A 14,806-nucleotide genomic window follows, 5' to 3' on the forward strand; every position below is an offset into this window, starting at 1 on the left:
TCACAAGTGGATTCAGCACTGTACAAAGGTAAGCACATGTAAAACCTCTTTTGCAACCCTTACATGTCATTTTCAAGACAAATTAAGGATTTCAAAAGATGTCACATTCAACCCTAGCTGCAACCTGAGGCAGAGCAGCGGCCTGGGGACTTCCAAGGCTGCACGAGGTCCAAGGCGAACTCTGCTCATTAACTGCTGCCATCAACACACACTCTATAATTTCCAGAGAATGAAATCACAAATATTGCATCCAAAGGCAGATAGAGTATTAAAATTCCTGATTTTAAGAGTTACCATCTCTCATTTTGTAAAGGAAACTGATCAACCAGGTCTTTCTTTCTTTTATTCCATTTTAAAATTTTTATTATGGAATTTTCAAATATATTCAAAAACATAGAAAACAGTATAATAAGCTCCCATGTTTATTTACCAATTCAACAATTATCAAAATTTTGAGTAATTATCCGAAAGAAAATCTCAGGGTCATATAATTTCACCTATAAATATGCACCTTTAACCTTTATATAGCAATGTCACTATTACAACTAAGAAAATTAACAGTAATTGCTCAATATCATTCAGAACCTACCCATATTTAAAGTTTTATAACTATCTCATGTTCCAGTTACTGCTTAAAAAGCCTTATCTCTGTGCCTCTGCTCCGGTCCAGCGGGATGGATTCCCAGTAGGATAAAGCACATCCTCCTCCTTCAGTCTCAGGCATTGCAGAAAGGAAGGCAAAGGCAGCTTCCTCCTAATCCTGGGTCTGTGCTACCAAGGAACTCCTCCAGCTCCAAAGCATCAGAACTAGAGGGGGGGAGGGGGTGGGGGAGAGAGACTTAGTACAGGATAGAAGGAAGGGAGGGAGAGAGGGAGGGAGGGAGGGAGAAAGGAAGAGAGGGAGGGAGGGAAGAAGGAAGGAAGGAAGGAAGGAAGGAAGGAAGGAAGGAAGGAAGGAAGGAAGGAAGGAAGGAAGGAAGAAAGAAAGAGAGAGGAAAGTTCTAAATTCCTCGGTAGATAGATGGTTAAATCGTGCTAATGTAGATAAACTAAACTACAATTTACCAAAATTCTCTGGGATCTGAAAATCAGAATAAAGGTGATCATTTGTTTAACTATTTTAAAAAAGAAAATCATGTTTAAAAAAAAAAAAAAGACAATACAAGCTACTCTAAAGTTCATTTGGAAAAATAAACATCCAAGAATAACCAGGAAAATTCTGAAAAAAGAACCCAAATGAAGCAGGAACTAGCCTTCCCAGACATTAAAACATGTTATGAAACTAGAGTATTTAAAATAGTTTGGTACTGGTACATGAAGAGACAGACCAAAGTAACAGAATCCAAACATCAAGAACCAGACCCCTGTACATACAAGAATTCAGGATATAATAGAGGTGGGATTCCTAACAGAAAGGAAAGGTCACTAGTCAGTCAGTGGTGCTGAGACAACTGCACAGCCACCACCCGGACCAAAGCAAAGCGGGCTTCCTAACTCACCTCCTATGTGCAAAATAGTATTTCATCCTCAGGTGGGTGAAAAATCTGAGAGCCAAAAAAATCCCAAAGCATAAAAATACTAGGTGAATACTTGCCTATTAAAAAACAATTTTGTCCTAGTCAATATTGGTGGATCAGTGTTCGGACTGAAGGGTCCTGGGTTCACTTCTAGTCAAGGGCACAAATCTGGTTGAAGGCTCAATTCCTGGCCCTTGTCAGAGTGCATGTGGGAGGCAACCAATCGATGTGTCTCTCTCACATCAATCTTTCTCTCTCTGTATCTCACCCCCTCCTTTCCACTCTCTAAAAATCAATGGAAAAATACCCTCAGGTGAGGATTAACAAAATATTTTAAACATCTTGATGTAAGATGGCCTGTAGGTTTGTGCTCTCACATTGATGTTTCTCTCTTCTCCCTCTCTTTCTAAAAATCAATAAATCATTGTTTTTAAAACTTATTTTAAAAAGTGGTGTGTGCAATGCAATATACAGAGGATGTATAACAGAATAGTATACTTGAAACTCACATAATCTTATTAACAATGTCACCCCAATAAATTTATTACTTTTTAAATGTGATATATGTGTGTGTGTGTTTAGGACAATATACGAAATACATTTACAAATGCACAGAATAACTTTGGAAAAATACCAGAACTTAACAGAAGGACTGGAGGCTAAGGATGACAAAACTCACTTTTTACAGCCTTGGGAGCTATTTGAGTCTTTTGGCTACGTGCTTGCATGTTAAAAGCAAATTACATAATGGACATTCCACTCAGCTCAATACAGCCATACTTTACAGAAACAAAGTATGGCAGCCAGGCACTGGGGAAAAGGAAAAAAAGAGTTGTTTAATGGGTATAGAGTTTGGCAAGTGAAAAAAAATTCTGAAGATTGCTTGCACAATAATGCACTGAACTATACACTTAAAAATGGTTAAGATGGCAAATTTTGTTGTGTATTTTACCACAATTAAAAATCATTTTGCCCTGGCCAGTGTGGCTCAGTTGGTTTAGTGTCATCCCATGCACAAAGAGGTGGCTGTTTCAATTCCTGGTCAGGGCACATGCCCAGGTTTCGGGCTCCATTCCCAGTAGGAGGCATGCAGGAGGCAGCTGATTAATATTTCTCTCTCATCAATGTTTCTCTCTCTCTCTCCCCCTCTACCTTCCTCACGCTCTCTCAAATCAATAAAAAAGAAGCGTTTTAAAAAATTAAAATCAAATTTAAAAATATTTTAAAGTGAAAAAAAACTCCCTCACAAATACTCATACTTTAAGATTTTACTTACTACTAATTTGAAAATCACTTTTAAAATATTCCATTATTTTCTTATTCCAGAACTGAGCATTCAGGGCAGGAGGACGTTCATTCGGTGCACACGCGTTCCAGCGACCTTTCCCCTAGAACTTTTGCCCCTTCAGCAAGACACGCAGCTATTGTTCAACCCAAGATGGCTGGCCTTACAGGCAGCAAGGCCACCCACTCTGGACCCTTTACCTGTAGAAGAGGTTTGTGTATAGCTCCCACCCTGGAGTACACAACTCTGGGTTACTTTGCACGACTTACTATAATTCTGGGAACACTGCGCCGCATAGACCAGCATCCTGGAGCCTGCAGCTTCATCAACCTGGCCCCACCTGGCACACACCGAGCTTCCTCTTTCCTCGGTGCCCCCATCCCCTTAGCCAGTATTGGGTAACATGGTCAGAATCTATGGTGACCATGTTTTCCTTAAACTGCCTCTTGTGCAACAAAATATGCTCATCACTGTTCCATTAATCCATGATTGAAGAAACTTGGACCCAAAGAAGTTGTACCACTTATTGCCCAAGGTCACAGTCAGTTACAGGCCAAACCCAATTTAAAAGCCCACTTTTCTCAGCTCCTAATCCAATGCCCTTTCTCTTTCATCCCACGATGCATGCCAAAGGCTACAGAGATGACAATGAGGCAATAGCACAGGCCTTCCAGAGTGTCCCCTGAGGGCAGTCAGTCCCGCAGAGCCATCCAGCCTGTGTTGCAAGATGGCTTGAAATGTCCGTTGAAATTGCAACATGCCGGACTCCGAATGAAAATTTTGTTTGATGGGAGGCCAGGCTTTGGACAACCCCAGCTCTTTTTGGGTGGGGAAAGCATGTTATATGTCAGAATCTACACGTCAAATATATTCAGTTTATCTCTGGTCTGCCTCTCACTCTGGGCTCTCCTGGAATGTGCTGGGCCCACCTCTGTCCCAGCACACAACCCACCGGGGCCCCTTCCTTTGTGCATGTGCCTCTGGCCTGCACTGGGTGCATGCAGGTCTGTGTTCCTAGTAAAAACTGTCTCCAACGCATGGTCATACTTGATGAATATTTTCTCAATAAAAGGAAGCATACATGATAAAATGTAATGAGTGATCATTGCACATTCTAGAGAGTGACAGTTCTCTAGTTGTAAGATGACATGACAGTGACATGTTTTGCTGATCTATTCCATCAAGCAGGCAGTATATGTGAATCAGTAACAAAATCAGATCAATAGTCCTTAGTATAGATTTCTAATAAACTAAGAGCTGACAAGTATGATGCTTAAAATATCTGTTGGAAGAATATTTACAGATGGTTTGCTATTATTATATAACATTATATCTATGCTATTGGAGTGCTAATGTATTTCTTGCTTTTAACTCAGAAATTGTCTTAAGTATGTTAAAATGCCCTTTGATATCTTGTTTTTAACTTAATATTTTATTAAGAGTGATTTATTTACTAGTATATGACCTCCCTATCCATTGGAGGGTCAGCCACAATCCCAGGCAGAGTCCAGAGAATGCTGTCAGGCAGAGATGCAGCAATCCAAGAGCTCCCACCAGAACTGACCCAAATTAGATCAATAGTAGGCTGCAAGGACACAGGTGGGGTACAGACAGTATCTCCTGCCCCAGTGAGGCTTGGGAATTCAGGAACCCTCAAGCCCCTAAAGGGGAATAGCAGCTGCAGAAGGCTCTAGCCAGTAGGTAGCCAAGCCCAAGAAGCTAGCTTCTGCCAGCATCTGCACCAGACAATGCAAAGAGGAGAGGAAGAAGCAAAACACCTGCTGAGAAATGAGGCTACCAGAAACAGGTAGGAAGACCCTGGAGCTGGCGTGGTCCTCCTGCACTCCTGAGCTGCCACACTTGCTCCTACCTTTTCTCTGTGACGTCCTGACTCAATTCTGTGCCCGAGAATCACATGGTCAGCATTTTGCAGAGAAAGGAAGTTTTTTTAAAATTTCTTTATTGATTAAGGTGCTACATATGTGTCCTTATTCCCCCATTACCCCCCAGGCCCCCCCCCCCACTTATGCCCTTACCCCCCTGTTGTCTGTGTGCATTGGTTAGGCTTATATGCATGCATACAAGTCCTTTGGTTGATCTCTCCCCCTTACCCCCACCCTCCCCTACCTTCCCTCTGAGGTTTGATGGTCTGATCGATGTTTCGCTGTCTCTGGAACTGTTTTTGTTCATCAGTTTATGTTGTTCATTATGAAAGGAAGTTTTGATGAGATTCTTTTTTTAATCTTTACCCAAGGATATGATTTTTTTTTTTTTGAGAGAGAGGAAGGGAGAGAGAAACATTAATGTGAGAGAGAAATATTGATCGGCTATCTCCCAAATGCACACCTACTGGGAATCAAACCCTCAACCTTTTGGTGTATGGGACAACACTCCAAACAATTGAGCCCCCGCAGCCAGGGTGAGGTTCTTTTTTAAGTTAACAGAAGGCCCCCTCCATTGCTGGCTTGAGAAGGGATGTTCATGGGTAAGTGAGCACTAGCTATCACTTTTAATTATTTCAGTCACAAACTCAATACAGAGCTTTAGGCAAAAATATACAACACTGCATCCATTTCAAATGCCCCTCTTCCCATTCAAGACTGAAAATCTGAGTTCAGTTGACTGCTAGTGACCTCAGTGGTGGAGCTGAATACCAGCCACAGACAAGGTGCCTGGGGCAGGCCTGGCTTGACAGCACCTTTGGGCAAAGCTCTGCTCCCAGCTAGATGCTAAGTCACCCGCATGGGAAGTGCCAAGCAGGTGAGAGGTTTTTAATTTGGAAAGAGCAACAGAGCCTGGTGAAACCACCTGGGGCCCAAACCACCTGTGATTCAAAGACTCAACGAGGTGGAGATGTGGGTTTTGGTTCTAGGTTCCACTTGCAAACATGCATAGGGCACGCTTGGCCTCATGGCTGTGTTCCGCAGCACAGCCCAGGTTCATTTCACTCACTTTACCTTCCTACCTGTCCTGCTCTTGGCTCACCTGGTTTCTCTAGAAATAACCCTGGCACGCCCAATATGCCATTCCGTGTGTTCTGAACAGAAGTGATGGAGAAGTGCCCCTTAGCAGCTGTCCTGTAGAAAATACCGCCCCAACTCTGACTTGTTATAACCAGTGCGACAGGAGTTAGTGCCAGCTAACTGCCTGGTGTCTGCATCAATACAGACCATGTCGGTGCTTCCCTCTCACTCACCCTGTGTTCGTGGACTTTTCCAAGGAAGTTGACTATACCACAGGTCAGCCTCACATCAGCCTCTAAAATCTCTAGCCAAGTGAACTCGTTGGGTTTGTAGCACAGGTTTCATTATCTATTAGTTATTTTAGCATCATATATTTCATTGTACTGGAGATTCATTGTTAAAATATTAGGTTCCAGGTTGCCATGATTTTAGAGGTTTACCAAAAGGACTTTCTAGCATATTTCTTCAAAAAAGACCTCCTGATAGCAACAGGTGAGAAGTATGTCATAGGAAATCATAATATTTGGGTGGTGTCGTGAGCAAAATCAATCTTGCTTATTATTTAATGGTTTCGCTATCCTTAAGACTAACCTTAAAAGCAGGCATACTTGGCATTCAATATCTTATCTTGCTTTTCAAAGACAGATTAAGAAGAGTGAAGCCAGGTGTTGGCTCACACCTTTAGTCTCTAAGGGGAAGCCGTGACAATGAGCCTAACTTTCTCATCTGAATATCAAACCCTGCACAGCCGTGAGGCAGCAAAGCCCACATCAGAAAAGCAAACGCAAAGAGTTTCTCCACACCTGACTCTCACTATATTAAAACCGCAAGTGATTCTTCATTGTGCAGCCCTTAGAATGAATGCACATGGACTTTAGAGCTACTTGAACTCTGGCCCTGGCAATGAGAGTGATTACCTAACTGGGTATGTACAAAAGATTATGCTGTCCTGTGTATGTCTGGGCTCATAAGGAGCTTGTGACTTTTCCTAGGGACAGAGCTTAAAAACAGGCAAATCGGTCAGTAGGAGCGACAGAAAGGTGACCATGTTTTACTAATAAACAGAGCATCATTACATCTCCCTGCCCTGAGAGCAGGCACTTTGATTTGAAAGATTTGGCTCTGAACTTTGGTCAGCATCGGGTTTCACCATAATTTCAAGTCCAAGTTACTGGGTTTTTGTTTGTTTTTAAAAAATACATTTTTATTGATTTCAGAGGGGGAGAGAGAGATAGAAACATCAATGATGAGACAGAATCATTGATCGGCTGCCTCTGCACACCCCCTACTGGGGATCGAGCCTGCAACCCGGACATTTACCCTGACTGAGAATTGAACTGTAACCTTCTGGTTCATAGGTCAATGCTCAACCACTGAGCCATGACAGCCAGGCCAAATTACTGTTTGAAGATGGGGAAACCAAGAAGCACGAGATGCCTCTGCTGACCTTCACGGGACTACGCAAAGCCCAGGTTTTGCTTTCTTTGGCTTATGAAGCAGTTGTTCCTGCTGGGGATGAGCTCTCATCTCAGCAAGGCCAGGGTAGCAGAGGGGTGAACAGGCACGAGGGCCTGCTCGCTCCAAACACACTCGTTCCACCTGCCCCTGCACTGCAGCAGCTCTGCCAGGAAAGGAGAGCAGTTGGAAAAAAACGAGGCAACGGGCATCTTTGGCATAGGAATGGCATATATGCAAACTGACTTACGATTCCTTTTCCCCCAAAGAAGCACATGACTGGTAGGTGGTGAAAGGTGATGGGTTATTCTAAGTAGCTATGGCTTCACGTTTACTCTGCAGCTTATGGAGCAAGATGAGCAGGAAAAACCAACAGTATAAACCATTCATAGCCTAACCTGGAAAGCCTTCTTTCAGCCTGCAACACAGGTATTGCTGGCTTACCTGGCCACACCCAAACCCCTTCTGGCTATTCCCAAATAGTCACGTAAAGGGGAAAAATTCAAACACCTGTGTGTAGCTTGCGTCCTCCTCGTCCATTCTCAACACGTGTGTGAAGGCACACATTCCCCTCATGCTGATGTTAGGGTGAGGGACCATCCACGTCACGGGCAGCCACTCCCCACAGACAGGTTTCCATCCTTACACCCCCCTATGAATGTCCCCACAGGAAGAGGGATTCCTGAATGGTAACTCACCTCCACTGGCTGATCTGGGCCCCACTTCAGCTGGGCCAGAAGTGACCAGAAAGGTCTTTCCTTTGGGTTTCTCTCACTGAGGGGCAGATGACTCTCTCATACAATGACACTTGTTTATAAGAAGACGCCCACACAAACTGCAAACGGAAATGCACAAGTTGAGCTTGAGATGGGCAAGAATGAAACAATGGTTAAGCTTCAGCAGAACAATCTATACTAGGCACCCTGTCAACCCAACTCTGCCTAATCCTGTAACCGGTGACTCGCCTGTCTCCCTGTCCTCTGACACACACAAGACCCGAGGCCCACGGTCACCAAGACTCTGCCTCCTTGAGTGGCCACAGCCCTACTCCAACTAGGTGAGGGTATGCTTATCACTTGTACTGGTTCCCAGGCTGCTTATTTTACCCACATCTATAATCGCAATTACACTATTTTATTAAATATGACACAACTTGAAAAAAATGTTTGTGCAAAAGATGTTCCCATACAGATGGCAAAGGCTAAGTTGGATGCTTTTGAAAGCTCTACTAAAGGGGCTGTTAGGTGGGTGTGAACAGATCAGGTAGAAAATTCTGAAACTCTAGGGATGCCAGAAGCTTCTCTCAGTTCTCATTCTACTTTGAAGTAAGGGAAATTTAAAATGGTGCCTTAGTGATACAATCAGTGGGCCCACACTCAGAGAAAAGCTCTTGGCGAATGAATGAACACTTGAATGACTTAAAATAAGTGAAAATAAAATGATGATATTTCACTTTCCCGGACTTTGATCATCCAAACATCTGAAATAGGGAGAGGAGACAGCTGCCTGAAATCATAAAGGAAAGGAGGGAAGTTCTGTGAGCATTTGGAATGAGCTTTTATAAAGAGGTCATGCATCACACTCCCATCTTCCGCCTGCGCGACTCAGCAGGGCATGCTGATGAAGAAAGACTCCTCTGTGGTCCGGGAGGAGAGCCCTGTAAACCGAGGCCACACAGGTAAAGAGACACTTGATTAGAATTTACCTCGGCGAAGAGACCTTCACAGGGAGAGAAAAGTTCTGGGATCCAGATAAACTTGAAAAATACAGGAAACCAGCCAAGAAAGGGCATACGGCTCCATAGCAATGATTGTGAAAAATAAATCTGCTCCATGATTTCCCTACAAGCATTGCTTTCTGTAACATGGAAACTTCAACCAGAAACATTGCATTGCTCTAAATCGTATCTTCCGGAAATTCTGCACATTCCTCAGGTAAATCAGTGATGGAGCTCACAATAAGAGAGAGACGCTGTCTCTAGTGATTACTAGGCCTCTGTATCGAGTCTGGAATGCTGAAATAAACACTATTTTCCCAGCAGGAAAGTGTCACTTGGAGCCCCCCAAATCAACGGGTTTTAGTTAAAAGGAAGGCTTTTAGGTACGGGGCTTACTGCCACGTAAAATTAGCAGCTTGTTAGAGTCTCTAGACCCAGGTCTGAGGCGTATTTGCTGAAGTCACAAGATACTGCGGCTTGGCAGAGATAAAGAGTAATTTAGCAGAAATTAATCAAACTCACAGAACTTCTCTGACCTTTGGGCACGCAGCCCGCCCTGCCCTCCATCTGTTTGCTACTGATAACCCTGTGCTCTCCCTGGCCCTCGCTCTTCTGGACGGGCTCCCAGATGGAGGCACTCACAGAGCCTCCACAGGGCTTCACCAGCCAAGAGCATCTGTCACACAGAGACTATCAGAGCTCTGTCAGATAACATCTTTGTCAGCCTCCCGCAGGGCTGAGAAAGCACTGGAGTCTAAAGACACGTGGGCTCCGGCTCCGATGTAAGGAAGTCAGAGTCAACCTCCTGCCTGCAGCTGTTCAAACTCACTTTCCTTAAAGGCTGAGCAGCAGTTTCCTGAGCGCCTGGGGCACTGCCGTGGACTTAGTGGCAAGAGTGATGTCAAAGTGGTGTTTTAGTAAAAATAACCTGATGGTGATGGGAGTAAGACACAGAGATGGGAGGGCGGGGAAGCAGCTAAGGGACTTTGGTCATTGATTCGTTTATTCAGTTATTCAGTCAACCAACACCTGCTATGTCCCAGGAATTGGACAAGGCTTTCAGCAATGTTATTTCCAGAGTTCCCTCATGGCTCCAAGAATATTAAAACACACCAGCAAACTTTCCTACCTAAAAAGGACTTGGACTGGAGGTGAAATGTCTGCCTTTGTACGTTCTGCCTTGGTTTTCTGGGGCACCTAAGGCATAGACACAGCAAATTGGTTTCAGTTGCTCCTTTAAAGGGAACAGGGATACCAGAGAGCCCCACAGCCCCACCCTGGATGTATAATTGTTTCTAGGCCAACCCCTGAGACAGCTTCAGCCTGGTTCTCGGGATACCAAATACCAGCAGCTGCCAGGGACCAGACCACCTGTGGCATCAGGAAGGTCTGCCCCCACCCACCCTCCTTAACATAACTGCCTTTTGCCTCAGAAGTCCTTTGGTTCACACTGACTTTCCTGGCTCAGGGGGTCTTTGTCATCTGCCTCAGTAAGAAGAGGTGACCAGGAAGACACCCAGGCCTGAGACAAGAGTGGAGGGAAGCAGGGCTGCGTCGGATTTCTCCATTTTCCAGGACACTTCCCTGAGAGAGTCTCCCGCCTGTAACTTGGGACTTGCTTTCCCTCTTGACAGTCATTTTCACATCGGACAACCCAAAACAAATAAGACTGTGATTTATGTTTCAGAATTGACGTAAGGATTGCGTGATCTCTCTTCAGACGCTCAAAATATTTGTTGGTTGACCACCAAGTATATCTCCTGATAGCACCCTCTCACCACCACCCCCATTGCCATGGGAACCCCTGTGCCCTTTTCTATAGTTTCTCCTTTTCTATAGTTTCTGAGATTGACATAAAACATCCTCCTGTCCTGCTGCTCCTCCCACAGTCTGCCTCTGCCTCTGAGCAGCTGACTGGGCAGATACGGAAGTCCAGCCCCGTGGATGCCATTTGCCTTCACTCACATGGCCCCCCTCCCAGAGACACAGAGAGCAGAGACCAGGCCAAGGGCAGGGACCATCCATCCCTCTTCACCCACAGGAAAGCTGATGCTGATAGCTAGGAGTCGACCTCATTTCTCAAGGGCGACTCTACTATCCCAAGGACCAGAGTTCCCCACCCTGATAGGGAGCCAAACCCAGTGGCGCCTCCGGATAAGGTGACAGAGAGAAGACACACGTAGTCAGAGAAGAGCAGACATGGGAGTCTGAAGACTGGGTGGCCCAGCCTCAGATTCCTATACCCGAACAATGACATGGCTATAAACTGTAAATATCACAATTACAATTCGTTTTGTTTAAATTTGAGACACCGCAGACCTCGTCCCGCTTTAGAGCAGCCTCCTGTCTAAGAAACCCAGCTGGGAGAGTGCAAACATTCATGCATGTGGCCAGGCAGATGGGGCAGGCCCGCCAGTCACTTCAGTCCCCACAGTAACCCTGAGAGCCTCTGGTCCCTCACATCTGTGGGGCAGGGACAGATGTAGGAGCGCACACAGCAGGTCTCAGTATTTAATGCTATAAATCTGATAACAAGTCTGCCCAGGAAAATGTGTCTCCTCCTATCTTGAAAAAATGCCTTAAAGGCTGGGCTTGAATTTAGGATTTTCAGATTCCTCTCAGTTCTGTGGCGAAGTGGTGCCTGGAGAACCAGCTCATCCATCCTTCCCTTCGGATGCCAGGTACACCCACATTGCAAAGGAGCCCCAGCGCATGCAGGACACCATCACCTGTGGACTCCCAGACTGTTCACCTGAGTTGTCCGAGCTCCCTGGAAACCATAACCCCTTAGCCACCCTTCAGGCCAAGATGTGGGCATAATCCTGGTCAGTCTTTGGGAGGATTAGACTGGGAGAAGAGACTCACACAGGCCCATGGGCAGGCTGGGTCCAGGCTGGGGTCAGGGCAACAAGTGTAGCTTGGAAGGTGCCTGGCCCCACAGGGAGGGGCACAGCCAGAGGTCAGAGTGGGACCCTCTGACATGGGTGAGGCCCCTCCTATTGAAGGCAAGAGCAGCACTGCTCACAAATGATGAACTTGGAAAGTAAGATTTGTGGTGGGGGTTGGGGGGAGTATAAGGAACATACTCCAAATCAGGCAACTGGTTTCCACCTGAGGTCTTAGGCCAAGCCTTCCTCTCTCCTGGATCCTGACCTGGATTTAGTAGGGCAGATGCCTTCCTGAAAGAGTGGGTGGTTTCCATTGTAGCACCCTCAGAGATGCCCGCCTTACCTTCACCTAAAAACAATGTTGTTAGATGTAGTGTTTCCAATGAAGCAGTCCCCAGTTCAGGAACAGGAAGGGTTTTGAAAACCAACCAAAGACTTGTAAGCCATGGAAAATTCAATACAACTCACAATGTAGTTTCAACTCAAATCTTCAAATGCTTTCTGTGAGCCAGGCTGTTTAGTTTAGAGAACTAAAGCAATACTTGTTACTGACACAATCCAATTGAATATTTTGAAAGAAACAAGAAAAATCAGGCAGCCTGATGTTAAAATTAAGCAAGCAGTCCTGGCCAGTGTGCTCAGTTGTTAGAGCATGAGCGCTAGCACCAAAGGGTTGAGCGTTCGATTCCCGGTCAAGGGCACGGACCTGGGTTGCAGGTTCGATCCCCAGCCCTGGTGGGGGACAAGCAGGACGCAACCAATCAATATCTCTCTCACACATAGATATTTCTCTCTCTCTCTCCCTTCCTCCCTCCCTCCATTCCTCTCTCTCTAAAAATCAATGGAAAAAATATCCTCAGGTGAGGATAAATAAATAAATAAATAATAAATAAAATTAAGCATGCAGCATGAACATCGCTCAACATATACCATTCCTATTTTAAAATCATGTTTTGAATTCTTATTGTGGCCGAACAGTGGACGAGCACATAGCAGACCACAGTCTTCACACACCTGCGTAGATCATACCGTAAGAGAATTAAAACAAAATGTTCACTTTTCCTTTATAATTCTTCATCATGAATTTAAATATCTGCAAAGGGCATAATGTTGGTCTATTTTAAATATTGCCATTTTAAAAGAAAGCTGAAACATCACTTAAATGTGCTCAGTACAATTTAAATCTCAGAGCAATTTGCCATCATCATTCCCCTTCTGTAAAATAGGCTTTGCCACTCGTCCTTCACCGATAGAAATTTCACAAAGTCCCTCTTTCTCCTTGACCTCATGTTTCCACTTCTTTTCCCCAGAATGTTATCCAAAGAAAAGATACAGTTATGGCTGAAAGTCTTTGTCACCCTATCATACTTCTCTATAACAGAAATATATACCTACCAGTAAGATTAAAACCTTTTATTTGGATTTCATGTGGACCCATATCATACACACTCAAAGAGGAAGAAATTCATACTATGACCTGTCTGACAGTAGTCTTCCCAGACCATTTCTCCGAAGGGAGGCATTTTTCAAGATAGTGAGGAGATACCATTAAATTTAATTTATTACCTCCACTACCGATTACATGTTATATCTGAACTCACAACAGGCCCAACTGCCCTCACCAGAGATACACATCAGAAGAGGCAAGCATAGAGCCCTCCCTGAACTTATAGCATCTTGATTAGAGAAGTGTCCGATGAAAGGCTTCATAGACCTAATATTTCCAACCAAACTTTGCTTGATACTAATCATCAGAGATGCAAATTAAAACCATGATGAGGTATGACCTCACACCTGTCAGGATGGCTATCATCAATAAGTTAACAAACAGCTAGTGCTGGTGAGGGTGTGGAGAAAAGGGAACTCTTGTGCACTGTTGGTGGGAATGCAGAATGCAGCCACTGTGGAAGCAGTATGCAGTTTAAGCCCAAAAAATATTAAACATGGAACTGCCTTATGACCCAGCGATTACACTCCTACATTCTAAGAAACCCAAAACACTAATTCATAATAATATGTACAGCCCTATGTTCACTGTAGCATTAGTTACAGTAGCCACGATCTGGAAACAGCCCAAGTGCCCATCAGTATGAGTGAATAAAAAAGCTATGATACATTTACACAATGGAATACCTCTGGGATTGCAGCATCCTAGGACTTGCTCTATAGTCTCTTGGTACACCTCCTGTCACAGTGGCTTGTGCAGGCGTTTACCTCCGTGATGAGATAGAAGCTCTTAGCATCCAATTCCTGTGCATCCTTCACAGCGCATAGCATGGAGCCCACCCTGGTAGAAGTCTTTCAATATGCATGTAAACATGCAGCGAGTCTTGTAGTCAAAGGAAATGTATTTGGAGCCACACAGACTTAGGTTGCAATCCTAGCTGTGCTATTGCAAAACAAGATTTGGCAGTAATTACAAAGACAGAAGAATGTGATTCATGTCAATTACTCAGGGCAGTGTCTGGCATCCAGGAAGTGCTCAAAAGAAAAACGACAGTAATATTACATATAAACACATAACCTTATAAATTGTAATTATAGTATGTGAAATTGTATTCATCTAAATTTTCATTAACACAGTAATAATACAAGATGAACAATAAAATTACCATTATGACCTCTAGTATTAATGAAGTTCCTGAGTGTATCCTTTAGAGAACTAAAGCAAAGCCATAACTAAACTTTATATATATATGAAAGAAGAAATATCTCACCTGGCATAACTTTAAAACTTGAACATACTCAAGAAAAGGTTTTTAAGCCCCCCACCAGCTTTCCTTTCCCCAATGGCGATGCTGTGTGGTCTCCGTTAGCAACAGTTCCTTAGGAGTGTGTTCTGAGATTACAGAAAGCCCTGGTGGCGAGCACTCATTTCTTGTTTTAATCCCTTTGGTTTTACTACTCCTTTTGCAGACACATCCACAATAATGATGCTGAAAAACACATCTTGAGCAGTTAACCAACCTCTCTCCACTCCT

This window comes from Eptesicus fuscus, chromosome 12 (genome assembly GCF_027574615.1).
Source record: "Eptesicus fuscus isolate TK198812 chromosome 12, DD_ASM_mEF_20220401, whole genome shotgun sequence".
Classification (NCBI taxonomy): Eukaryota; Metazoa; Chordata; class Mammalia; order Chiroptera; family Vespertilionidae; genus Eptesicus; species Eptesicus fuscus.